This window comes from Bombus huntii, chromosome 13, assembly GCF_024542735.1.
Source record: "Bombus huntii isolate Logan2020A chromosome 13, iyBomHunt1.1, whole genome shotgun sequence".
Taxonomy (NCBI): domain Eukaryota; kingdom Metazoa; phylum Arthropoda; class Insecta; order Hymenoptera; family Apidae; genus Bombus; species Bombus huntii.
The window spans coordinates 9,831,248-9,859,150 of NC_066250.1; the positions used below are offsets into that span (position 1 = coordinate 9,831,248).

Genomic DNA, 27,903 nt, shown 5'->3' on the forward strand with positions numbered 1-27,903 from the left:
CTGTTCGTACAAAGAAACGACGCAACCTTCGAGTCGCGTGACACGGTACAAGCTACGTGGTAATGATAATTATTCGAATGATTGATACATATATTCTAGAACTGTGTTTAATTTACCTTTTCGTTTTTGTGCTTCCGTAACTCGCCGGTGAGATTTGATGCTTTGGTATGCATCGATAGAAGTGGACAGTTATCAGAAAATATTCTCTGCTTAGTATGCCAAGCTTCTGAAATAAAAACGAAGAAGGTGAAAATGTAAACTACGGGTTTTTGTTAACTTTTAAGCAACTTGTGTTACATGATTTTACGTAAATCCATTAAGTTATAAAACCACGTGTAAAAGTTCATAGGTCAAGGCAATGGAATTTTTCTACATTCATGTATGTACTTATGAACACCACGAATCGAAATGGCTAATCGTTTTCTGCAGTGCTGCAGTTTGAACTTCCATTTCATCACCACAATATAATAAAAAGTTTTAGAAGAATCAGTAATTGAATACTTTCAAGTATAAAAATGTCTTAACAAAAACAGACGGAAAATAATACTATTATCATTATGCTAAACAAAACATAATAATTTTCGCAATATACTACATCTAACAAATAAAACCATTAAATAATCTGATAAATTACATATCTAAGGCAAAATATAGTCGCTTCTGTAATTAAATACTAATATAATATTTCTCTAGAAAACATGAATCACAGTTTCAATCTTCCAAAGATATTTTCAAGAACATCGGCGCAAACTAGAAATTATTCGTTCAAAGGACGAAACTAGTGGTTAGGATCATGACGTAAGAGCAATTGTTCAAGCCTTCTTCCAAGCAGGTTCTCGAACCGAGCCTCGAGAAAAAAGACGAAGAATGGGAACTCATTGTCAGTCGTTTCCATGGCAGACAACGTTAATTATTTCGTGTCTGTGCAGGTCCGCGAAAATGCGACCACAGGAGCCACTAGGAATTCCTCTTTTGTCGGTCAATCAGCTGATTCCTAGAACGGCTAGAACCGAGCGAGAGCGTCTAGTAAAGTTCCGAAGCGACTTGGCTCGTTGTACGGTCGCGGTCGCGTGGTTTCAAGGACAAGGCAAGGTTGACACGCGCCGCCACTCGCGAACAGCAAGTGGGGGGTCTGGCTTCGTTTCATTCCCTCCACGTTTGCTTTTCTCTCCCGTTTCAGCATCGCTCTATGCCTCGGTGCCTTGCTCTCTATCCCCCACACGCTTCCGCGCCGCGGTTGGTGACTGCCTTCGCTCGCAGACCTCGTCGTCAATCTCTTACTGATAAGTGCTATCCGGTGACACGCTGCTGGAGCGAACGATGATTATCTGTCCTCGTAGAAAAACGCTGCTGCGAAGGCTTCTGCCTCCTCTATCTTTCTCGTTCTGGTTTCGTTTGCTGGAATCTTGCTCAAGATCATGGCAGATTCGCGTTGCAGCGCATTAAACGGGAATTTGTTGCAATGGATCGACAGAGAGATTAAGTCGTAGTCTCTTGTACTATTAAATTAGGTTAAAAGTTCATGCCCTTTTATCTATGGTTAGTCCCTCCCTTAAATAGAGGGAGAATGATATGTATATTTTGGAATCTTGAAGTCGATGAGGAAGATGTTTTGGAGCACGTAAGTAATTGGAATTTGGTGGTATAAAATTAGAAAATTTGATAGAACGTAATATTTGATTCTTTAAAGTCGTATTATAGATTCTTCGGAATTTAGATTGTGATAGAAAAGTGAATTTTATTTTAAAATCTTGACGCTGAATAAAATGCTTTGGGGTAAATATGTTCCCGGGGTACAAATATAAAAAGACATAAATATAAAATTGGAAACTATGTTGAAAAAGTCTTTAAACAATCAGATAGTATTCTTGAAACGTATTAATATTCTTAAGACATATTGGTCTTCTTAGCACTTCTATTATCAGTATTAGTTCTTTTTCAAGAGACTCTAGAGACAAACAAGGTAATCAAGTATTCTTCATATATTTACTATGCTCTGATATTGTTAATATCTGCGTTAAGTAACAGTACACAAAACATTCTACAGATTTCATCATGCCAAAGTAGCCTGTATAATCCAAGGGAAGCAAAAACTCGTCCCGCGTCAGTTAAACGCGACGCGTCGCCTGTCTAATAGTCTGACCGGCGACGTCCTATTCTACTTAGACCGCGAACGAGACACGCATCGCTATGAGCAGGAATAAATCAGAATGAGTGTTCGAGCGCCATAAGCACGATGCCAGAAAGGGCCACGAACCTATCGAAGGGACGAAGGTACACCGTCCAAGATTAGCCGTTTGTCTCGCGTCTCACGTACAGGATCGTCTTCCAAGTTTTTTCTAAGGCGCCGTTTATCGTGCTGCCGTTCGCGAAACGCGGCCCTTTGCTCGCGAGGCAGAAGAAGCCGGGCATTTTCGTGCGTTCCACGTGCCACAGAAATGGTCGTTCGGGTTTCTTTTGCCCCTGGACTTTTGGCCAGCGCGCATTTACCGATGTTCACCATGAAGATCAACCGACTGGCGGTGAACACGACTGCCTTGTGCTCGATGACTGTCAGATGCGAGTTCATTGGTAAGAAATCGATACTTCTGGACGTGTGTTTTCGTAGAACAGACAAGTTGAAGTATGTTGTGAGTGTGTCATCGATTAATCGGCCTTTGCTTTCAATTTAGTTTTTGCCGACAGACCTGTTTTTGAGCTCGTGGAATTTTTTGAACATTCTTCTACTCTCCTACTTCTTGTATTTTAGAGGATTAGCAGATTTTAAGGTTCACTAACCGATTGTTAGATATATCGCCATATACTTTCAGTAATAAATGGACTGTGAATTTTGATGCATTTATGGAAAATTTACGGGCGCAACAATTTACAAAATGCATGGAATATACAAAAGTATATAAGATATCTAAAGTATAGTATCTGTTGTAATACTTGGTAAGTGAAACAAATCTCTGACTAGATCTTGCTCTTTTAGTTGCATTTATAAAAATATGAATTCGCATAAACATCCGTAGTATAGTAAACTGTAGGTTCCATGTAAAGCTTTATTTCAAGTGCATTGGAATTTGATTTGAATTGAAATCTGCTCAGTGACAATACGATTACCATGAGTTTCTTGAACTCTGATTTATTGTCAAGATTCCACTTTTACAATTTCACGTTGCCTGTAGAGAATCAATTATTCCCTATTTTACCTATAAAAACAACACTCGAAAGTCATTTGCCGTTAAAGTACCTGACATATGCATCTATTTTTCCACCTCTCGAAATATTATATCTATTTCCCGACGACTTAACTCCATATTCTATGAAAAATGACGCTAGAAAAACCAGGAGAGATGTTGAAACAAAAGTCATTCGAAGAAGGAAATAACCTCCTTAAAAACTCCAAGCTCATGCTGACGCGACGAAACAATTCAAGGACCGAACAAGCAACAATATCTCGACAATTAATGGAGCAATTAATCGAAAAAACCATCGACACGACTTTCGACAAGGCGTTTCGAAATGCAAGCATCGACTCGAATCACGGCACGCCGATATTCAATGCATGCGCAATACACAACCGGGGCCGTAGTCTATCGATGTTTCCCTTCTCTGAATGGTGGTTTTGTATTTCGAGAATGTTAATATGACGAAGCGTCTGCTAACGGCTGCCAGACGCTGAATAATCAAACGGAATACCTAAGCGGCTCGAATTTCTTCGCTCTTTGGAAGCGAACGATGTTTATTTCGAGGAACGATGGTGCTGGCAAGTTTTCGATATGTGTCAGCAGTCTCAGCCTGCGAATCGACGAATCCGCACATTTTCTACCGATCTCGTGCAAAATCAATTTCCTCCTTTTTTATCTATTTCTGTTGAGACGTAAGAATAAAATCGGAATTGTAAACTGAGATTTCTAAGCAGTTGACCAACACCGATGACGATGGTTCTGAAATTTCAGACGCACCCCCAATAAAATCGAGAACTGTTGCTCCGTCGCGAGATCCCTTCGGATTTTATAGCCAAGATCAATCATTTAGGTAGGTAATCGTAGATGCGGACTGGCAACACCAACGAAAACGCAATTATCGAAAATTATTTTGCACGCTTATTGTTAGTACTCTATGCAAATCACCTGGAAGCCAGCCATTCATGAAACAATGAGAACAATTCGAGTCCGCTGTCTACAAAATACACGCACAACGCACAAAGAGTACAGAACATATTTGTAAGAATCATTCTTGACACCACTCGCGGCTACAGTTTGCGAAAATGACATGTGGAAGCCGAAAGACAGACATTATGACCCATATTGTAGAACTCACTCATGTGAAGAACACTGAACAAAACACACAACAATACACTAATTAACAAAATAGCAAGATACAATCGTAACGAATTCCTATTCAAAATCAGAAAGAACACCTATCCCACAATTTATTACTCAGAAACCTAATGCCACTTGATTTAATTCAGACGCGTACAGGTTTTTGGAAATATTTCCTGTCCACACACATTGAAGCTCAAGAAGCCAATCCTAATTGTCAATAAATCTACACCTACACTTACAGGTTTTAAGCGCGTAATAAGGCGAACTTTAACTGCCTAAGGCATCGCATCAAACATACTCAGACGAAAGAAAAAGAAAGGAAAGACACTTAGTATTCTCAACGCAATTGTGTAACATAAAACTCGACTCTTGACCAACTCGGCTAAACCTACTCGCTCGAAATTGTAATTTATAATAATTCGAGTTGTGAGTGAATACGTGATATCTTCTCAATCGCGACGAAGAACGCGGTATACAACGATTTTCTTCAACAGATCGATCGAAATTGTACCGCGTTTGTGTTCTTTGATCTTATTATTTTATATTTTGATCGATACGTCCGGTCGACGAGAAGCGAGGATGTTGAAAGGTTCGCAGAGGTTCGATTGCGAAACGAACAAACCGATTTCTTGGATTCAACGTGGAACATATTGTCCCGCTATTCTTAGAACGGATCAAGCTTACTTACAGCGTTGTCCGTCTAGATTTACATAGGTTGGCCCGTGGCACACTAACACCATGAGCATACACGTCGAATCGTATCGATCTACGCCAGTCACGATCGACCATTGTTCCTGTAAGCTCTTTCGCGGCTGACACTTCGTTCGGAAACCTTGCTCGCCGCGTGTAATCCGGTATTTACATATTCCCAAATGCTTGCACGAGTTGCGGATCACGGCTGAACTCTGCACACCGTCCTAGCGCCTCGCTCCTTTCTTTAAAATTGGTTTAACTTGCGAGAGTAGCTTTGGAGATGCAAAATACCGCTTATTGATGGTACGAGCATTTTCGCGAGTTAAGAACCAGAGAGTTCCAATCTGCGCATAATAACAGATCGAGATGCACATTCACTGCAAAAGAAATATAAAAAATGAACAATTAAATAAATTGATTAGCCTTCTTCTTTCTTCTTTTCAACAAAAGTGAAAAATTATTTGGAAGCTTACAAAACAATTAATTACCAAACGTAATTGTTACAAAAAATAGACTCTAAGAAACAATAGTATAATATTATTTTTGTAATTTCCTATTTTTTACACTTGAAATCTTCTTTTCACGTTTTTAATGATTTTCTAATACAAACCGATTTATTTTCCATTGTGTCTTGAAATACACCTGAGAAATTTGAAATATGAAATACGAAGTATCGAACAAACGAAATACACAGACCGATCTATCCTCCTCAAATTCCTGTGAAATCCAATTCCACATTCCTACCCCATCAAAACGTGCATCCAGAACGAGTCAGAACACGTGACCAGTTACAGCCCCGGGGCGATATAATTCCCGTGTCGGCATAGAAGTACGTAGCTCGCGTGGGATTGGATAAGGGCACGAAGCACGGCCAATTTGGGTTAATAACGCTCCTCGGTTAAATCTACTACAAGAAAGACAGAACACCGTCGACACGTTTTCTCAGTCGCGTTCTTCATCCTCGGGTTACGACTATTACGGTGCGCAGTATGGTGTGGAGTTTATATCATGACTCTCCCTACGCTTTCGTAAAATTTAGTAATATCTTTTTCTCTTTTGAAGTTTCTTACAATCGATTCTTTCGTCAAGAAGGCAACTTTATTAATTGCATTGGGCTATTAATGTATTTTATATATGTATACGAAACTTTTATATATAAAACTGTTTGAGGCTAATTATTAGTTGTTAAATATGGTTAACAATAATTTAGTAAAATATTTAGTAAAAGTGTAAATAAACATTCGTTCACCGTCTAACGATCGAACATTTGCACTTGAATGTTGCATTTTATTATTGTATTTAAAAGAATACAAGATGATTACCAAACTGGAGATCTCTCAGCCGAGAAACTTACAATTAGCTAGTGTTTGGATGATAAAAGAAAATTAAGTACGAAGTGAAATTGTGTATGGAATGATTCGCGAAACAACGAATTGGAAGTTTCTCACTTCAAGTGATCATAACTTGCGAAAAGAATGCATGGAGTGCAAGAAATTGAATCCTATTCTGTAAAGGAAAGTGGATATTTATATAGCATGTAAAAGCATATTGGACAAATTGTTAATTAATAACCAGACAAAAGATGCGTATGCATTTTTGGCTTAAGGTTTCACAAATCTACAAAATGCATATAACATGTAAGAATATACGAAACATTCAAAGTAAAAAACTTGTTGTTGTGTCGTACCTACATGTTTATAAAGATATAAAATTGCATAAACATTCGCATAAATTGTTATCAATTTCTATTAACAAAATGCGATAAGTTATTACATTATAACTTACTTCCAAAACAAAATGGAATATAATAAATACGAAGAACCATCGTTATATTTTATTCTTTTTTTTCGGTCGATACTTTCTCAATCAATCATTGACGACAAAGTATACGATATATGATATTTTCTTACAATTTTAGGCTCAAAACGGTACAGATTTGGCACTTTTTAACCACGTCCTTTCCCTACAAATCCATAAACATCCGCTACGTAAGGTACGTAAAGGTACTCGTTTACTCTAGAGTTAAACAATCGTGAGTTGCTCTCGAGGGTGTTTCTCGCAAGTGGATACCGCTTTGAGAGCGACTCTCATTCTCTATCCTATCTGATAGTGACTCGGATAGTCGTGTTTCTCAACGTAGTGTTCACTTACGAGAAATACTCTCGAGAGCACCTCGCGATAGTTTTACTCTTGAGTGGACGCGTACTTCGACGATTACCCTCTCGGTCCACCTTAGATAGGAGAGAGGCGGAAAGCAATGAGCGAGCGTGCGCTCGCGTGGCCGTGTGTGGGTCGAGAAACCGGAGTTATTTATGAAGTGTACCACGGGGAGAGGCACGACCGTGGGGCCGCCTATCTGATGCTCTTATTTCGTTGTTTGCTCCCAAGCGCGTAATACCGAGCTAGAAAAGCGCGACACGTGCGCTTGCTGCCCGTGCGTCGCGCGTCTTCCGCTCCGCCGTGTGCTCCGCCGATACGCCACGTGGGTGAGCGTGTAGAAACCCGATAGAGAGTTAGACTCTCCAGTTAGATATAGTCGTGTCGAGGGAATCGTCGCGAACAATGTGAGCCTGTTCCAGGTTCGGGTGTTCCTAAGCGACCCCGAGATTCCGACGTGACACTGACCAGCTTCGTGATGAATTTCAACGCTGCCTTCGCTTCGGACCCTGTTTCTCGTGCCATTAATGAGCCAGTCAATTCTTTGTGTGAGTGCGCTTCTAGTTTGGGATTCAGAGGTAGAGAGGTTGACGGATTTAGTGGTTCCTAGTGGTAAATTTTAAAAACTATGGTAACTCGTTATAACCAGTAGATTACGGATTGTTATGCATATATGCAAAATTTAAAAATGCAGAAATGTATAGAATGTATATAATATGTAAAAATATATAAAGTATGCAAAGTATAAGAAGATATTTCCACTTAAGTTCCGTTTTTAATCGTGTTCATAAAAATTGTAAGTTTGTACAAAAATTCGCAGTCTAATATTAGTTCACTGATAAAATTTTAATTGCAGAGGTGTGGTTCTATCTGGGTTAGAGTTTGAGCACACATTTCCAGTAATTTGGCGGTGTTTGGAGTTGTGAGGAATTTTGCAAGCTCCGAAAAATTTTTCAGGTAATTTTGGTCATTGAATTTATAATTAATAATTTGAATCGTGAGTTAATTGGTATATAAGTGTGCGTGTGTTACTTGTTAGTCCGTTTTTTTTCGGTTTAAAATTTATATACAGTGTTTTGGATGGTTTTCTGGAATTAGAAATGAATTTCGGAAACTTTGAAAATTCTTTGAAGCAGCTTTCCAAAGTAATTTGTATATTTTTATTCTTTCGGTCATTTTCGATTTTTCAATTATATTATTCTAAGAGAATATCCTTAACCTAAACAAAATATAAAAAAAAAGGTCGTATTGGTATGCATGATTTTTCATTTCAGCTTCATATTAAACATTTCCTCGAAACGTCATAAATTCTTTCTCTTTGTTAAAATGAGAACGAGATTGAAATACAAAGATTTGAGGATCGTAGCAGGGTTAAAATTCTTCTACCAAACAAGGAAAAAAATTCACGACTAACTCGTCATCGTGCCATCAAACGTTAATCCGTTCGCCATAATTACCATCTATCAGAACGTGACGTCTGCATTAAGCCGATGTCAATGGCAATTAAAAGTCTTTGGAAGCGAGGCTATCAACGAGACGATTATTCATCGACCTTCGAAAGCGGTTACTTATCCGAAACAATTCGAGTATACTACACAGAAACAAGAAATTCGAGCTCTGTTCGATTCTGAAATCGCGTGTATCATGCCACTAGTAAGATACGCAGAGATGAACACACGAAGCGAAACGTGGCGAATACGAGAGCCAAATAAGCCGAAAGCACGCCATTAGCGTATGTAAATATCTCGTTCGGACAGGAATCAATTACCTTGGTCGTCCTCCTGCGATCCTTGCGCCGTTCCATGCATAGCAATGAAGTCAGAAGATGAGGAACCAACGGAAAGCACCGGTCAAACGATGGACAGGAAAACCACTTAAAGCGTAATTGCGCGTAAAACGTTCGATAATTCCGCGAACTATAGCGGAGGTGTGAACGCGAGGATTTTAATTTACCAGCCTTTAAATTTCACGTAATCGTTGTTGACAGTTAATTCGATGGAAGTATTGTGCCGAATGCATTTTGGTACAGACAACGAATGATGAGTAGGCTGTGAATGATTCTGGATTTACATAGGTTAGATACTGTGACAAGTGTAGATAAATACGTGAGCATGCGTTATCCCAGGCCATAAATCTTAGGACATGTACAAATAATTGGATGTTCAAATTAAACGTCCTCCATTGTTTTTATTTTCTAGTCATTTTATCGTAAATGTGTAATTTCATTCGCATCGCGTGTGCCTTATAACGCAGAGTATTAAATAATACAACATTTGTTAATGTTTTTCATTGAACGTAAAGAGTATATCCGAATCCTCAACTTCATAAAACAATCCCTCCTTACAAACTTAAACGAAAATAAAACGTTCACCGAAGCTCGTCATTATCCAATTTTACTATCTCAATCGTAGAAACGAAACTTTCGGCATTAAACGTACGCAGTAGCCTTTATTTAATAAAATGTTGGAATTGTAAGCACCGCCGTTGGAAAGCGTGTGCAGGCAACAGTGGCGATAAACGAAATCGCTGCGTAAAAGTTATCGGCTTGGAGGGAGTCAGCGTTTCAAGGTGAGCCATTTACGACGTAGAAACGAAAGTTTTATCACTTTTCGTCAGAGTGCACCGTCGGAGATCTTGATTAACCGGCGGACAAGGGAGGATTTTACGAGGTTTAGCCGGACGATCGAAATTCAACTCGGTAGTCCGTGGATGATGCTTATTGGACCAGGTGCGAATTATGCTTGGAAATTGCCTTCAGAACCGCACCGTCCTCTCCCCACGGCCGCGAAATTTGCGACGCTTTTACGATCCATTAAGCAGCTACCGAGTTATTTATTCTTTGCTACGAACGAGCACTGGCTAGCCACGAACGAGAGCTACGAAAATATTCTGCAAGCCGCGGGGAAAATTCAACAACCCTTCTTCCACTCGATCTTCCGAGAAAGTCTGTGAAATCGGTCTACACTTCTTTGTCTTTGAAATCGGTTTTACTTCTTCGCTGAGAGGAATGACGCTGAGGGTTGCAACGTTTCTGACTGCTTTAGTGGGAAAAGATTAGGCTTCTTGGTAGAAGATTATAATCTTTTATTTTAGTCTTCTTAGGTAAATTTATAGCTGTTCCTTTTAGTGAAAAATATTATTTGGATATTCGAGTAGAGTTTGTTATTTTTTATCTTTTGTTTTCTATTACACTGATGTGTCATAAATTGAACTGCATCCTTAGAGAGAATTTCTGAAATCTAACAATAATTACTTGGTTCTTTGCCGAGAGAAGCGGAGCAAAGGATTCCAATATTTTTGACAGTTTTAGAACGGAAATTGTTTAAATGTATTATCGTTATTGTATTCTTACAATGCAGTATATCTCGAAGAGTACAAATAACTTGAGATTTTTATAGCACCACCGCGTCACGTGTAATTTTTAGACGTCAGTTTAAAAATAATGAAACAGTCTTTCTATTCAGAACTAAAAACTATGTTTTGTCCGGGAAAATCATAGCTTTTCACTGAAACGCGAGACTTCATTCCGAAAAGTAATTTACATCTCGAATACAACGACCCTGACACGTTATTTTTCGAGCGAGGAAAAACGCGTTCTTGTGAGGTATTCTCGAGAACAGTTCCCTTTCTCTTAGCCTTTATTATTTTTTTCTTCCCTCCGTCGTGGACCGAAGGTTGTACAGTGTACAGCGCTCCAGAAAATGCACTGGAACAGGAGCATAATAATTGTATTGATTACCCTTGCTCGCGAGAACGACTCGCGTTCCACTGGGTGTAACAATTTCGTTGCGTTCCATAATCATTCCTTTCGCGCAATAACTGCGTTGGTAGAAACCGATACCCATGATTAAATGTAAAATTAACATTCTTTAGAGTCGCGTTTCGAATACCGGTAGAATGTCTGCTCGCAAAACATTCTCGCTGGTGTCGAGACTTTATTCATTCTGTGTCACCGATGAAGTAAAATTCTGTCTCGAATATTTTTCGGTAGTGTGATACATTGGTATGGAAATATTCTTTGTGTATTTAATGAGAAATAATTTTCAGCTACAATTTTTATTAATATTTCACAGAGTCTTCATAGATCACTTATAACTGGAGTATAAGAAATGATTATAAAAGTGGCGTCTTAATTTTAGAAACATTAAGAAATGAAGCATCGAAGAAAATTCACTTGCCAAGAAAAATATGAATAATATTCTAGGTCGAATTAATTCTATTCTAATCCTTCATAAATTTATTTCAACCTATTCACATTGATTTCAAAATCATAAGACTAAACTTATTCAATACTCGATCACTACAGGAATACACGTTTTCATATTACAATATCCAAATACTAGAAGGAAACGAGTTTTTATAATATTGATACTCAGTTGCTAGAAAAATACACATGTTTCATATTATCAATACTCAGTTAACGAAAGACTGCATATTTTCGTATTACTAATTAGTATTAATAAACACACTAAAAGATTATATGTTATCTAGTCAAATTAGACTAACCAAAACCTTGTAGAAATCTGTACCTTCCAACTTCCTAAAAAAGACGAATCAAACCTAATAGATAGAGCATCCTAAGAAATATCGAGCTCCTGGAAATTTCTACGAAATCGTAGAGCAAACTCGTGAGAGCCTAACCAACGCGTTCGAGTTGAAAGCAAAAGGCAATAAACGAAACGTTGGCGAAAACATCAAAAGGAGCGATACGATAGATGTAGCGCGCGGGTTCTACATCCGATTCCGATCGTTGGACCTTCGATCTTTCTGCGTTAAAGGCTCCCGCCCGGTCCGCATGTCAATCTCTCGGTTCTCTCCCCTATCTGTGGATTGATCCACGTTCGTTCTCCTTCCCATTGCGAGGGCTTTCACGAACGCTAATCCACTACTCACGGTCCAGCAAGATCGATTCCAGCCAAGGAGGACGCAGCACGAAATACGATCGCAAAGATCGCGCTCTCGGGTACTACATACCTACTTTTGGAGAACAACAGGAACGAGCTCGTAGCGGTGCAAGATAAACATCGGATCAGAGGATGTCACGATACAGAGAGGCAGCCCTCGTCTCTCGCTAACGTCCGTCAATCACGCGGCGGATTCGACGACAAACATGCAACGCAAGAAGCTGTCCTCTCCTTCCATTTCTCCTGGCCCCGTTCCACCACCCTTTGCCAACCCCAGACGATCCACGGACGTACCTACAAACAGACGATTACGAGGGAAACATTCGGAATACATTCCCGTGTAGCGGCGGTCCGCTTGTTCTTCGAATCCCCTCCAACGAGAGCAGCGCGTGGCCCGCTCTTCCGATGACTCAGCTTCGGATATTTTCACTCCGAACGCGGTGAGAATCCATTCCACAGAGCCATTTTGATCTTGTTCAGGTGGCTTTCAGAGATCTTTAAGCTATTAACACGTTAATTGTCTTGTGAATTTTATATACCTATATTTTGCCCTGGGACTCGCAATAGATTGAAATGTACCTACTGCATTGAAGTATTTAATTTTCGCAGAATATTTGTATCTGCACACCTTTTCTCTGGCAATGTTATCTATGATATTCACATTGTTGAACATTCAATTTATCTTGTTTCAATCATCCTAAAAAATTTAGTAACGTAGGTCCACCAATGGTCACTGGTGGCAGTCAACATGTTAAGGTTCAGTTAAGTTAATTAGGTGCAACATTTCATTTGTAACTTTTTAGTACTTAAATCAGTTTAGGATTATCAAATTCTGTCAAATTCACATTGTACTTTTAAAGATGAATTTCAAGAATCTGGTCAATATCTTTTTCGGTAATACTTCTTTCTCCATCTACATCCTAAAATTTTATGAAATTTGGAGATATCGTAGATTCTACATTCTGTAGGAACGGTCTTCGGTAACGTGTCTAACTCGATAAAACAATAACTTATTTTATTTAGATAGGCTCGCGAAAGTATTTGAACACTTGTGACAAATTGTTCTGAATACATACCACATGTGTTACATAAACCATTTTTTATAATAGATACACGTGATATAATTATGATATATTATGATCACATCGGTAAAGTTTGAAACAAATTCGAGAATGTATATGCCAGTTAAAAGGCATGTATTGCAAACATACACTTCACAAAAATTACAAGATTCATATAATTTTTCATTAAATGCATATTTGCAATAAACACCTTATAATCTTATATGTATATACATTGGCAGATCATTTCAGTGCTAATAAAATTTCAAGAAATGTTGCATAACACGCATAATATATTCATAAAAATTTCCTATGGTAATTGTTCGAATACTTTCGTATGTTTTTCAATAGCGTTGCATTTACACGTAATGGGAAAAAGGGCCAATAGAAAGTAAAATCAAAATACCATTTCTGCTGTGAAACACACGAATCTACCAGACAACGATAACATCAAAAGATGGCAGAGTGAACGTCGAATCACCATAATTTCGTTTTAACTTTTCGATATTCAAAAAATTCGTGGAATCGATCGGCCGCGCTTATACCCCTGAGGTCGCGAAACGTTTCACGTGCAGACCGTCGCGATAATTCATTCGTCGGCAAAAAGTCAATGAAAATGTGGCTCCGGCAACGGACATATTTGGCTCGTTCCCCGCTGGACCACGGCGTCCCACGGTTTGCCAGAAGATCAAAAAACCGAATCTAGATGCGATCCTGACCGCGCGCGGTCCTCTGTACCAGACGCACAGTGTGTTCCCCAAAGAAGGCTGGTTCCCTTTCCAGCCCTAAGAATCTCACCAGTTACCATTATCCTTTCCATCCAAAAAATCGAATCTTCGATTCTCGTCATAAATGATACACCATATATGCCATCTCTCGCGTGCACGCGTTCGTTCCGTGGAATTTTGGCGGTTTTAAAAAGAAAACAAAATCATCGTCACTACATGACAAGCGTAGAAAAAGATAATTATCGTGAGTTGGAATCGAGAGGAGAAGGAACGATCGTTCTCAAGAACAGCTACCTCTGGCCGAGTAACATCTGTCAATCGTTCGTACGAGTTCAAGCGAACAGTGTCATCTTATTAATATCTGCCCCCTTTTTTCGTCGTTCCTTCGATCCACGATGGAATCGTGGTCGAAGCGCCAGCCGATTCGATATCCTCGTCTTGCGTCGATATCCCGAATTGGAGTTTCGACGTTTCTTCGATATACCAACCGCCGACAAAAACCGGCAAGAATGCGCCAACGCAGCCCGACTGGATGAAAGGGGTGGGACGTCACCCTTCCGAAACTGGTCACAGGACAACAGCGGGGCCACTGTATTAAATATTGACTCGATCGTGCAAGCAGCTGCCGCTTCTTCGCGATCGATCGGACGGACCGGCTACGATCGCGTTACATTTCTGTCGGCTCGTTTTTGGAATTGGTTACGGGATATCCTTCTCGGGAAAGCCACGTGGACACGTGTATCTTTCGAGAGTTCAGCAATTTCGGTTGTTAGCTTTTTGAGCGGAGACAGTGTCTGCTTGTTTCCATCGAAATGGGATTAACCTTTTCAGGTATAGAATCGGATGGTTTAAAGTTGTCCCTATTCAGCTCTATGTTTTATGAGTGTTGTGTCTTTCAATGTACATTTCGTTTCAGATTGGCTGGATTAATTCGTTATTGTTATTATTATTCGTTATAATAGAATTCCATTTATCTGAAATTGTCGAGAGACGAACAGCTTACACAGTAATCGATAAAATTCATATTTTTATAAACACGAATTAAAAGACTGGGACCTAGTCCGTGATTTGTCCTACTTACACAATATTGCAAGAAAATAATATACTTTTGTATATTATGTACATTCTAGAAATTTTGCACCTTTAAATTTTCCATAAATGTATCAAAATCCACATCATATCATATGATAGGAACTTAAGTTCAAATAAGCGAGTTCAACGAGTAAAAGTTTATTAATCGAAAATGAACAAAAATTTCGAATGAATAAATGAAATTCTACTCAGTGTTGGTTTTCGTATTAATATTTATTTATTTTTCTCACATACATCGTAAATGAGACAATTGAAATTCAATAGAATATAACATTATGCTCTTTCCCAACTTAATTCAGACTTAGAAAGATTTAAAGACTTCTTAAATACTTTTATCTTCTTCTGCCTTTTTGTGCCTAGCTACCAGATAATATTTTAGAACCTCCATTTATTTTGCCAAATAATTCGAGTAGGTTGGGTAGAATTAAATATCAGTATAGATATCTTTCTTACAAATGCATGTACATACTCATATCATCTATAAGTTAAAGGAAGGAACGCGACGATGAAAATCCCAGCCACGTGTAAACGTGTTTACGATATGAGCAACAGAGGAGAAGATCTTTTATCTGCGTGATACTCGAAAGTGTGGTACTGTGGAGAGAACCTATGAAGGGACGAATCTAACACCCCAAGTGCCACACGCCATATGGCAGATGTACTAAAGGTACAAGGGTCGTCTTTGATGTTATTTTTATCAGGTACGATGAACTGTAGCGATTCGATTATATTTGTAACGTTTATCAGACCGTTTTCGAGTTTCTCCCAAAAATATACTGCATTATGTTTAAAAATTCTTCATTTATATAATCTTATATAATCTTCAATCAATTTACTATAGTTATTAAATTCTGCTCTTTAACATTCTAGTTATGAGAAGTGTAGCGGCACATGAGATACAGGACAATTCGAATCATGTTGTTGTTTTGTACATTACATAATGTAATAATAAATAAACTCCGAGCAAAACAATGTCGCCGCTACGTGCAACCGTCAAACAAACTCAAATTTAAATTTTGCCCCGACCAGTATAAATAAACGAATGGGATCGTAATGTGACGAGTTGTTCAGTCTCACACAGTGTTTAGCGAATCAATTAATATCGAGATTCTTAGTGAACATTCTCTGTATTTATTAATTATTTTTAAATATATTTGACAGTTTTAACATCGAGTTATCTCGTCATTTAAACCACACGATCAACTATCCTCTACAGAGGCAATTCTAAGGATTTTAATATTTCGTTCATCGCTATTTCTTCCATCTAGACTTTAAAATTGTATGACATTTAGAAAAATTGAAGTATTTAAAATATTGTGATAAACTATTTCCTGGTCCTTAATTGGCTAAAACAAAAATTATGGTAAGAAAGGTTGGATAATCTATAGGTGGATGATAATGTGAATAAAAGACCACAATTTAGTTTATATGCTTAACACATTGTTGCAAACAACGGTTATAGCCGTCACGAGAAATTTAGTAGCCCTTACAAAAAGCTGTACGGCAAAGGTTTAATGTGTGGAACAAATTTCTGCTTTGACTCCAATTTCCTAGTTGTTAAAAATATGAATTAACATATATATTGAAAAAATATCTCAGAATGTAATCCTGTAATGGAGTAAAAAGTCGGAGAAGCAATGAAAAAACTATTCGATAAATAGTCAAAGGTTACCCCCGTAGTTAATCAAACATAAACCATATTCTAGTTGCGATCTTGAAAGATAAGTCGTTCGACCCGCGCCTAACAAGTCTCTTGTTCCCGCGACGATTAATATCCTGTAGCCCACGTGTCGGTTCACGCAGATCATCCACGGAACCATATTCTGCCGGCCTGGCAACGCATAAGGAACACGAGGAACGCGGTTTACGCCTAATTAGACGATCGTAGGCAGGTCATTCTTAGCGCCTACCCCTGTCCTTTCGATCATGCATCTCAGAGTGTGCTCGACGCATTCGAGCCTTCTCAAGTGGGCCGACCTAGCCGCGTAGGCTTTAAGGAGACTCCCCGTCCTTTCCTTCTTCGTCGTATTATCCCGCTCCTGTTAAATTGCGGCTTCCTTAACAAGAGACCAACGACGTGTGTGGGTGACACGGCGGTTCCCGTGAACGCGGCGTTTTTCGATCGCGACCTTTGCCGTCCCTTCACCAGCCATCGCGTTTGAACAGGTGTCAATAGGCGAACGATGAGTTACAACATCCTCAGCAACGTCCACGAGCTTTTCTACAGGCTCCTCGATATCCTCCCGAGACGATGTTTGCGCACGTTTCTACCGCGACCCGCGATCCACTGTTTGTAGAGCAAACGCTATCTGAAAATTTGTCACGGGTTTTTGTTCGAAGGTTTAACGAGCAAAGTGCACCACGAGAAATGGAATTTTACGGTAAGAGCGGCGTAGAAGTCGATTTGATGGTTGATAAGGTTCAGACGATGTAAGGAAAATTGGAATGATTAGTTCATTAAAAGCATCTTACTTGGAAGTTGTTTTGTTTAGATAATTGAAACTTGTTGACTACTGCTTTTAATATCGTAGTTATTCAAGGATTCACTTAATATTTTTCCTGATACTATCTTTTCTTCCAATTAGGTTCTACTATTTTATGAAGTTTGCAGAAATTGTCGTATCCTCTGAAACGATAACAAACTATCTTTTTTAAGATTATAGAAATCTTTGTTTGTACCTCTGATTTATATAATAGGTTGCTGCAAAGTATATATTATTGTAATACATCTTTTGTACGTCGGCAAAAACAATACATAAGTTACTTTATCTTATCTTCGACAATATGTAAGATTCTTTGTGCCTTAGTAATATTTTACTATTCTATTGCTTGCTTCTGTTGCTCGATAGATCAATAAGAGTATTCAATACGTCAAATACAATATTTAATTTCAATTTCTTACGCTATTAACTCAGACATATAATCTTTCTAAATTAATTAACGAAGCTACATGTTCATTAACCTAACTTCAACTGTTTCTACATTCACGGGGATCCAACCAAAAGCAACACTACAAAAAATAATGATGATTTCAGAAAAGCGCGAATTACCATCCATTCGACTCGAAAACAGCCTATATCGCTCTAATAACATCGAAAATGTGACGACTGTGTAGCACGCGACGTGGAAGCCGCGTGCGCCTCGAATGGCAGAAGAACGACGCGATTACCCAGTCACCGCGGTGATCACGTGCCGCTTCAATTGGCTCTGACGGCGAGGCGCGACGTGCACGAGCGCGCGACAGCCTTCGAGATTAAAGAAGATAACTTTCCATTAACCTCTTCAGCTTGGTGCACGTCGTTGAGGCTCGCGTGACGAACGTCGTTCCCGATCTTGTCAAATTAAAACGGTCTCGTTCTTCTCTCTCTCTCTCTCTCTCTCTCTCTATCTATCTATCATGCAATCGTTTCACGATTAAGCAGCAGAGGAAAAAGCAATCAAAGAAGAAGAAGGAATATATCCAGACATAGTCTCTCATCCTGACCAGAAGGAAAATACGTTTACGAAGGAATACTTCTTCCGCTTTATTGCCATTGCATTAGCAATTTTATTGGCGAACTACAACGAGCCGCAAAAAACTGACCTCGCGATTAATTTCCGAGTATCGCTTTCGCCAGAGTACAGATCTCCGAGCACGACGATGCTGGGTAGGCTGAACGAGCCCACACGACCGTTTTCTGTCGTGTATCGCCAAATACGACCGCTTAAACGCGGCCGAACCCACACCTCAGCCGAGCCCACACGTCGTCGCCGTCGTGTTTCTGCATTGTCGCCTAGCACCGGGCCACCGGCCGCGATCTAGTAACCGATCCAAGCGATATCGCGATGATCGTGGTCGATCGTCACGCGAAAATTCCACGAGATCGGTAATCCGTACCGATGGCGATTTCCAGCCTGGTTGGGAATTTAAATGGATAAGACTCGCCGAGAATATGAGATCATTCCGGTGATCTTCCCGTAGAACATCTCCGAGGAAGGCAGATCTGGGTCGTTTATGATAAAATTGTAACGATTCTTTGAATTTTTCGAGCTCGGTGCTGACATTTTTTGGCAGATGCCGTACCTGAGCGTTTAAAATTATGATAAAATTGAAAGTGAACTGGGTGGGCTTTTATAGAGGATCAGAGGTATTTTGGGATGAGGTGACTTGTAATCTTGGTTTAAGAGGGCTTGTAACCTTGGTTTCAGAGAGAACGAGGTTCTTGTAACCTTGGTTTTGGATTTGTCATACATTGGTGGAGTTGAGAGAAGCTTTTGTAAGTTTAGACGAGGGGAGTTGCTGTCGTGTGTCATGATAATAAATAAATATCAGAGCACATTTTCGTTCCAGAATTATTAAAAAGGGATGTTATTTTTTTAACGATGTATAATACAAATTTTAAAACTTGTATATATCATCGGAAACTTTGATACACGAAACTTAACTGTTACAACTAGACTACGAATTTTTATGTCTTATATTTTTACCAACACGACTCAAGAAATAGAACTGAAGTAGAGATTCGTTTTACTTGTTAAAAATTATAATGGATATACTACTTTGGATATTTCGTATATATATTTCTATAGATTATGTATATTCTGTCCAAGTTTTACATAATTGCACAAAAATCCGCAATACATAGAATCTTTTCCATCGATTCTGCTCCTTTCTGACTTTTATTCGCGAGCCATCGATTTCGAAACAAACTTTATGAGTTTAGTGAAAAGTGAAAGTTTTACACACTGATATTAAAAAATTCGCAAATTTCGCCAGTGCATCGATTGGTACCTAAAGAAGGTGCGACAAACGGCGTTTTCTCTTTGATTTTTCCCAGCGTTTATTTTTTCATGCAGCATGAACCAACCTCATGCAAATAATGCCGGCGCGCTCGCTGGCACGGAGGTGTTAACGATCGACAATTCGTCCGGCGTGACCATTTTAGTCACGCGCCAGTCGTAATTTGTCCAGGCCGTTATAACTAAAGCTTCCCTGGCCGACTGCGTCGTATTTCATCGCGGCAACCGTTGTAGGAGTTTAGCAAACGTAAGATCAAGATCTTGAGATACAACGCGCGCACGTTGCCGTGAAGCTGCAGTTTCTAGAAAGGAAGGGGAGAGATGAGGCGCTAGTACTATAAATATTTCATTCGATGGTTTATCTTGTATGGAAGGAGCATGAAGTACTTACAGTATGCTTGACGCTTGTACGAACTAGTATCTAGAAACTAGATAGAGACTTTTGATCAAGACGCATGATTATGAGATTTAAAGAAGGAAAGATAGAAATTAAAAAATTTTACGGTTATTCGTCTAAATGTTTATTAATGGATAATTAAGAAACTTGTATTCGTAGGTTTAGAACTTGTACGAATTAACACCTTGAAGTAAGATGCTTTCGTTAAACGCGAATAATTACGAAATTTAGAAAATTTGGGATTTGTATTGTATGTTATTCGTTTAAGAGTTTGTTTGTGGATAATCGAGGAACTCGTACTGAATTGTGCCTTATCCAAATAATTAATCTTTCGTAATGAAATTTTGATAAGTGAGAATTTACCCCTAAGATTCTTGGGAAAGGCTTTAATTCTTATTGAAAAAAATGTCAAATATTAAACTCGATCAACTATTGTATAATGCAATGGATGTACATATTGATAAGAATTCCAAAATATATATAAAATAAACCAGTTTAAAGGGTTAATAATAGATGTAAGTGGTAGAACTAAAAATATACTAAAGAAGTATTTAATAATTTGATACATCTCGATCTTCTAAAAATTCTTCTTCTTCCGAGTTTCAAAAAATACATAAAACTTTATTGAAAGCTTTCATTATATTGGTATTTTATTTTATTAAATGTCTGCGTATTTTTATAGAGTACAGTATAATTATTTTGTACTATTTTTATTTTTAACAGTTGATTAAATATCTGCTTCGTCATACGAAGTATAATTACAGAAATAATAATTTATAAATACAACAAAGGGTTTGTATTTAATCAATAAATTATATATGTATCTATACCTATATTTATCTATATATATTTATATAAAATATTTTTATTTTTTTAAATTAATCCCTTAACTAGATCGTGACTTAAACGGAAACCTGTACAGGCCAGTTTTAGTCCTCGCAAATATAGACATAATATAATTTACATTATGCGTAAAAAGATAAGAGACCTCTACATATAGAAATTATTATGTTATGATCAACCAGAATGATGAAATAATTCGTTTCCCCTAATCAAAAAATGTATAAAAAACATACGAAAATTACTACTCATTAACTAATAAAAGAAAAATTTGTCAAGATAAAAATGTTTCAATTCCTTCTTAAAAGCTTTGATTATCACATGGATATTCTGCAAACACAACACGTGATTAAAAATGGAAATAAAAACGCGTATTTCCGTAAATCATGCGTGATCATCGAAGATGCGCGATCGGAACTGCGTTGTTGATACCGAGTTAAATTTTCGATCATTAAGCTTCGTTCTGTCGAACGACAGTCCAGCTCTCGACATCGACCGTCTAAATTTATCGAGCTGGGTGATGGCGCGTCGATGTCGACAAGAGCTGCGTTTCGTGTTCGTGTCGCGGCGAGATACGCAAAAAGAAACGAGGTAAAGCGAAAAGGTGTAAAGCGGATCGAGGTCGAACAAGAACACGAAAAATTGAAATTATAAATGCAGAAGACGAGTGGAGAATGCAGCGACGAGAATAAATTAGAAAGTTAAGAAAGAGCGTTGTGAGGAGGAAGGTTGATTTTGTTTCTTCGATCGCGTCTGATCTAACACGATCTTCATCTACTTAAAAGTAACCTGAATGAAGAATACCTATTTCGTATGTTTACAATATGGCGTAACTTGGAAGTTAAATTATCCAATTTTTATTATTTACATTTATACACCTTTGTTTATAAGTATTAGATTTGTTATAGAAAAAGGTAAACCTGATAAACTACTGAAAAGTTGTTAAACCTTATTTGAAATCTTAGGCTGTAGAGAAATCATATATTCAACATCGTAATAAATATCTTACGAATTATATTATAAGATTAGATGTTTTCTTCATTTAAATCCATTGTATCCTTCTATCACCGTTTTAATCAGTTTTGATATTCATAGAATGGGATTAGGGCTTTTGATTTGATTTGTATCTGACACCGATTTTATGTTTTATATGTCGTTATTTGGACGTATGTTGTTGAAAAACAATTCAAGAAATCAGATTTAGACTTTGCGCTATTTAATTCAGTTTAAATTCTATCAATGTTTAAATTCATATCTCTTTAAATTCTTTCAAATAATTTCGTAATATTTCGTCATGTCTTGAATCGTCATCTTGTACAGATTCTAACTGATTCTAAGTTCTAATTGATTACTTATTTCTCTAACAACTTGGAAGTGTAACAAGAGTCCCAATCCTAATACCTATGAACAGGGGTGTAAATACTTTAAAATACGCGAAAGAAAAGTGGATTTGTATCTTTGAAGCTATAATACTTTTCTGTCCGAAAGACACATTCTATTTTATTCTTCTGGTATTCTACAAAACATACAAATTCAAGAAATAATTCTGATAAACCAGCGATACTATAAATGTTAATTGAATATGAATACGAGTAGATACAAATATTTCATTCCAATAAAATGATTAAAAAATTTCAAATTTCTGCATTAACATATTTTCAAAAATTTCGTATGATCTTTTAATTTTCACAGTTTGGTTTATCATTGTATTAAACTTTCCAAGGAACAACGCAGAAAGGTATCGCCCGAGCGACGTTTTGCGTAAAAGGGACTAGGAGACAGTCCCGAGAAAATGGAATAACGAGAAATACGGAGCCGCGAGATAGAAGCCGAGGCAAAAGAGCCAGAGAGACTCCCACACGTTACGTCGTTATAGGACGCGTCACGACGGCGGCGTCGGTGGTAGTGGACGCACACGACGTCTTGGTATCTGGGTAACGACCTGGACCTGGGCGATCTGCACGCACACTACGGTGATCCCACGCGGATGGCGCACCGACGCACCACGTCCCACGTCTGTCCCGGACGACCCACCCCCAACTTTTGATCTTGTTAGCTACGACTCGTTCCCGTACCTTCCGCCTTGGAACCACGATAAGGATTTCAATTTATCGAGCCGTGTGTCGCGAGATGCCTTCCGAACCTGCGATGCGACAGGATGCGAAACTTCTCGCGATTAAAGCTTAAGCAAAATATACAAGGCCGAATAACGTGATAATAAGAAAATATAGAATAGAATTTTTTCATGTTGCGCTTGATCTTCGAGAAAATTAAGTTTGCAAATTTATCAAATACATTTGAATATGGTTAACTTCGCACTGGAAAGCAGTCGGTATTCTAAATAATCGATAGAAGGTTATTCTACAGATGAAAATAAGTTGAAAACGTAGAATAAAATATTCTCACGAAACGCTTCGTTTTCAAGAAAAATAAATTTTAAAGTTCATCATATGCGTGTATTAGGCGAATTCTTAAGTAAATATGTTCAAAACCAAAACTGTGCTTTATACGTGAATGATAAAACAAAAAAAAAACGCGTATAAATAGGAAATCATGTAAGAAAACGCGCGAGATAAATATTATACATATATGTAATAAATATAAAAATTTAGAAGTTAAACAAAATATATAATTTAATAAATTCGCTTAATGTAGAGATACGAACGAGGTTATTCTTTATAATTCAATACGATGTTATGAATTTTTTACTTTCATGAGTTTATCTATCATGATATCTTTAACCAAGCATCTGTTCATTGATAAATTGCTCCTGGGGTCATGAAATACACGAATCTACTCGTTATAATTCAGCAATTAATTAGTTTTACTTTTAAAAGATTCTTTAAACATCTTAAACAGAAGAAGAACTTCTATAAGTAACTATGAGCTTGAAGTTCATGTATGATCATAAGTAGTCTTTCGTAATTGATTTACACAACATTGTGGAAGCTTTTATCATGCTGCTTCAAACACGTTTTACGAATAATTATGCATGGTGATATCCAGTATGATATTTAATAATGTGAAAAATTCCATATAGAATTGCATAACTTCACGATTAGAACTTAGATAATTTGGTACAATGTATCGTGCATTTAAAACATATTACTTTTCGAATAAAACGTAGAACCCTGTATGGACTCGAAATAAAACATACAACGCATAAACTTGGCTCACGATCATTTAACTCAACTTGTAATCATTAGAAGAATTAACTTCTAAATTACACTTCTAAAAATGATATTACGAAGAATAGCAGTTAGGAAGTTCTGCAATGAGATAATATCAAAGGAAGAGTAGATTCAAAGCACCTTATTACAGCAATAAATCAGAAATCAAGTACCACAAACTCAGCAACGATACCACGATACGTAATCACTGAAACTGAAGGCACCTCGTCCCTTGTAATATTCAATCCTCTAAAGTCGCACAAGACATAGCAATTCACCTCGGCCAGGTTATCAACGTTCCTCCATCGGCGTTAATTCGATTACAGCCTACATACATTCGCGTGTTCTTGGATAATTAACAACCGGGTGAACTACATCCCTCAGGACTAATAGAACACCGTGGAACCGGACCGAATGTGCCCGGCGTCGTAAATCCGCAAAAAAGCGAAGCGAGTCGCGCAACTGCTAATTAAGCAGTATATCTATATTAAACCGGTCCGCTTGTTCTCTCTGTACCTGTCTAGCTGTCCACGTTCAAAGCTAAATGTACGGTTGCGAAGGCACAGAGCACGCGGAACGCGGCTCGTCTGAAATAACTCGACCCAGACTGGGCGTCGTCGGCCTGTCCAGCGCGAAATGAGCTACGGTTCTTTCTTCCTTCCTTTCTTCCTTTCGTCCTTTTTCCTCCCTCTTCGTCATTTTGATTTTTTTTTATATTTTTTCTTTTTTTATTGTTGCAATGTAGTCGCGATGCCTGATGTCGTCTATTGTGTTCGACGTGGGACGACTCCGGTCAACATTGTAGTCTGAGATCGTCGTATAAGCGAACAACTTCATGTTCTCCTATGTTTGATGGTTTGAAGATTAGTCGTCGGTGTAAGGACGGCATAAATTAAATTTTCGTTTGATAATTTTGAACTCTTTCATGCTATTTACTATTGCTTTATGAGTTATTGTATGTATTATACTGTTTTCTTATTGTTTAAAGACATTGTTGATTATTGTTTAAAGGAGGCGAATCTTTTGTATAGAACAATTCACATAGATGTGCGAGAATCGAATTTGTTTGAAATTAAATGTCAATTTTTCAAATAGTTATAATCCATCTCTGGTATTGTGAGTAATTTTCTCAATTTAGTTTGGCTTTATTCGGTTTCATTTATTTAGGGATCTTATCGCTCCTTCTTGCGACGATATTCAAGAAATTAAAAAAATATGCTCGTTTGCATTGAACGATATGCTAAATGTGATAAAGCTGATATATGCAATCTCTTTAAACTCGATGGAAAAAACTGATGTTTGTAAGAAACTAATGGCAAGGAACGATGCTAATAAAAATGATACACGCTTTGTTACGACGACCTCGTGACGAGATCGGCTATCTGTTCGGTATTTGCCAAGAAATTTTGCACGCTACGCGTCACGACAAACAGTGGAAGTTTTTTTTTCTTAAATGATCGATCATCAAACTGTGGTACAATCCTCCTATTATGAAGTGCGAGAAATATATTTCTTTTCTTTAATCGAAGTAAATCATCGTTTCATCAAATCTCTGATCAGTCGATTATTACAATACACAAAATACCAAACATTTTGTTAATCTATGTTCTTCTATAAAATCGATAGAATTACAAATTTAAGTCAATGGAATTTTCATTTTTCTGTGTTTTTTCCAAACTCACAACCTATTAAATCAATAGGGTTAAATCAATAGAATTCTTAAAAGAACTTTCCGGAATCAAGAAACAATTTCATCGACGTTCTTTCACTTGCTCTCAATATCCCTATTATTCTTTCATATACAATCTAACGTGGATGTTGTTAAACAGTTGAATACGAACATCGTCAAGGAAAACGTCAAAAAGTGTGATTTCTTAACGATATATATATGCCGAAAAATCATCATTTGATTCTGATTGATTAAGATTTCATTTATAAATAATAATGTGCAGAATATAAAATATTAGGGACAACGTACGAGCTTTATCAGTAGATTGTGGAGTTTTATGCAATTTCATATTTTTATTAACATAGGTGGATAAATGTTATCTATGTAAAGATTTATTTCATCCATTCGATATTGTGGCAAGTACTTCACTTTGAGTGGTTTTCATGTCTTCGCATGTTACATGCATTTTGTATATTTTTCTAATTTCATATTTAAATATTTTTGTAATTATTTTGTAATATTTAAATTTCAAATAAATCCATAAAAATCTGTTTATCAGCTTCGAAATGCTTCTTAAACATCCAAAGATCCCAGGGACCAACAACACGCTCTCTATCTCGGACTATCCTGAATCAAACTGCATCGCTCGAGTGGCGCCTACAGGATGTCGTAATCATCCGTTATCTCGAAATCCGAAATACATCATTGATTAGCAGCTGACGCTGTTTTCGCGTCCTTGGTCAGTTCGCATACACCTCCCTATTCAAGGTGAGCTAGCCATCCAATGAAGACATCAGGCGGTTCGAATGAGACGAGGATCGCCGTGAGAGACCGCACGCGAGTATGTCGCGAGCGAGCACGAGCGGAGAATAGAGTAAAGTCGGCAGAGTGTGACGACGAGAGAAGAAAGGAACTTGAAAAGAGGTGAACGGGACCACGGTCGACCCAGGCGGAAAGTGGGAGCGAGAAAGAGGAAGAGACCAAACTTGGAGTACACAGCTGCCGCTCAGATTTGCCGGCGGATAATTGCGTGGCTTTTCCACAAATGGCATCCGGGGACGAGCGCCACGGTCGCATTGTCAACCGACCGGGGGAAAAAATGCGAGATGCATAATTTCATGCGACACGCGTGAGCGGAATCTCGTATAGGCCGCCGTGCGGTCTGTCCGCTTTCGTAATCGAGCGTGCTACGCGCGGGCCACGCTTTTTCGTCCTCAACTACTCTCGATCGACCGATCCTCTCGATCCTATAGATCCGGGCAAACTTTAATCCTTCGCCTTGTCTGTTCATAGCGGAAAATGTTTGTTAAAAGGATCGATTCTTTTTATTGACCTTTCGTGGACAATGAGACTCATCAAATATCTTGGTATAATTGTTATTACGTAAGAAATTATTATATCGTCGATTATATCGTAATTATTACTCCGAGATACTTAGAAGATTACATAGAAAATGATGAGTGAAAAATTGCTATCTATCCGAGTTTACTCGCAATGAAACCTTTTCGTGTAGTTTCTTTCTACCGAGTTATGTCGGTTGAAAGGGAAAGGCTTAACCCTTCAAGCACGCACAATTTCCCTATTTTTCTGTGTAAAATCCCTCACAAGCTTTCTGCTCTCCCCGGTCAGATAAAGTTTCGCAAAGCAGCAAAGCAGGAATCGCACCGACCACTCGTCACGGATCGCGTTAATTCGAAGCAATCGGCTCGAAGCCTCGGTTCATCCATCACTGACTACGCACGTCCATCAGCCAGTGGTATCCTTTAACGAGCATTTTCATCGCCAAACAGAGATGGAACAAGACGTAGGGGAACGAACGTACATCTACGTGGAGGTCTCGCAGCTCCTTGGAGACAAAAGGATGAACAGCGTGCGTCACAGAGAGTTACAAACTTTGCGCCCGATTTAATGCCCGATTTGAATCCAATTTTGGCGGGAACCGGTCGTCGAACCGGTCTACAAAAAAGTCGTCGAAACGTGATTCAATCCAAGCCTTTGTGCATGTGTGTGCGTGGTATGTGAGAAACAAAAGACAAGGAAAGAAAGACACGACGAGTGGTATGCGTGAACGGAACGCGTTTCTCTATCGGAATGTTAAAA

The 27,903-nt window shown here is 38.2% G+C and overlaps 1 protein-coding gene and 1 long non-coding RNA gene across 8 annotated transcripts in view; one reads left to right on the forward strand and one right to left on the reverse strand.

The window, feature by feature from the left end:
* Positions 1-27,903, reverse strand: part of LOC126872552 (uncharacterized) — a 433,925-nt gene that overhangs the window by 17,755 nt on the left and 388,267 nt on the right. For 5 of the 7 annotated variants that reach the window (XR_007692039.1, XR_007692040.1, XR_007692037.1 and 2 more), the window contains one exon: positions 117-226. The exons of the other annotated variants lie outside the window; for them this stretch is intronic. The gene's annotated coding sequence lies outside the window, so the exon portion shown is untranslated. The remainder of the gene's footprint in view (positions 1-116; positions 227-27,903) is intronic. 7 annotated transcript variants of the gene reach the window in all.
* Positions 621-9,457, forward strand: LOC126872553 (uncharacterized). Its single transcript, XR_007692053.1, has 6 exons — positions 621-1,621; positions 1,702-1,963; positions 2,048-2,934; positions 3,325-7,711; positions 8,020-8,120; positions 8,438-9,457. It is a non-coding gene; the product is annotated as an uncharacterized LOC126872553 (long non-coding RNA).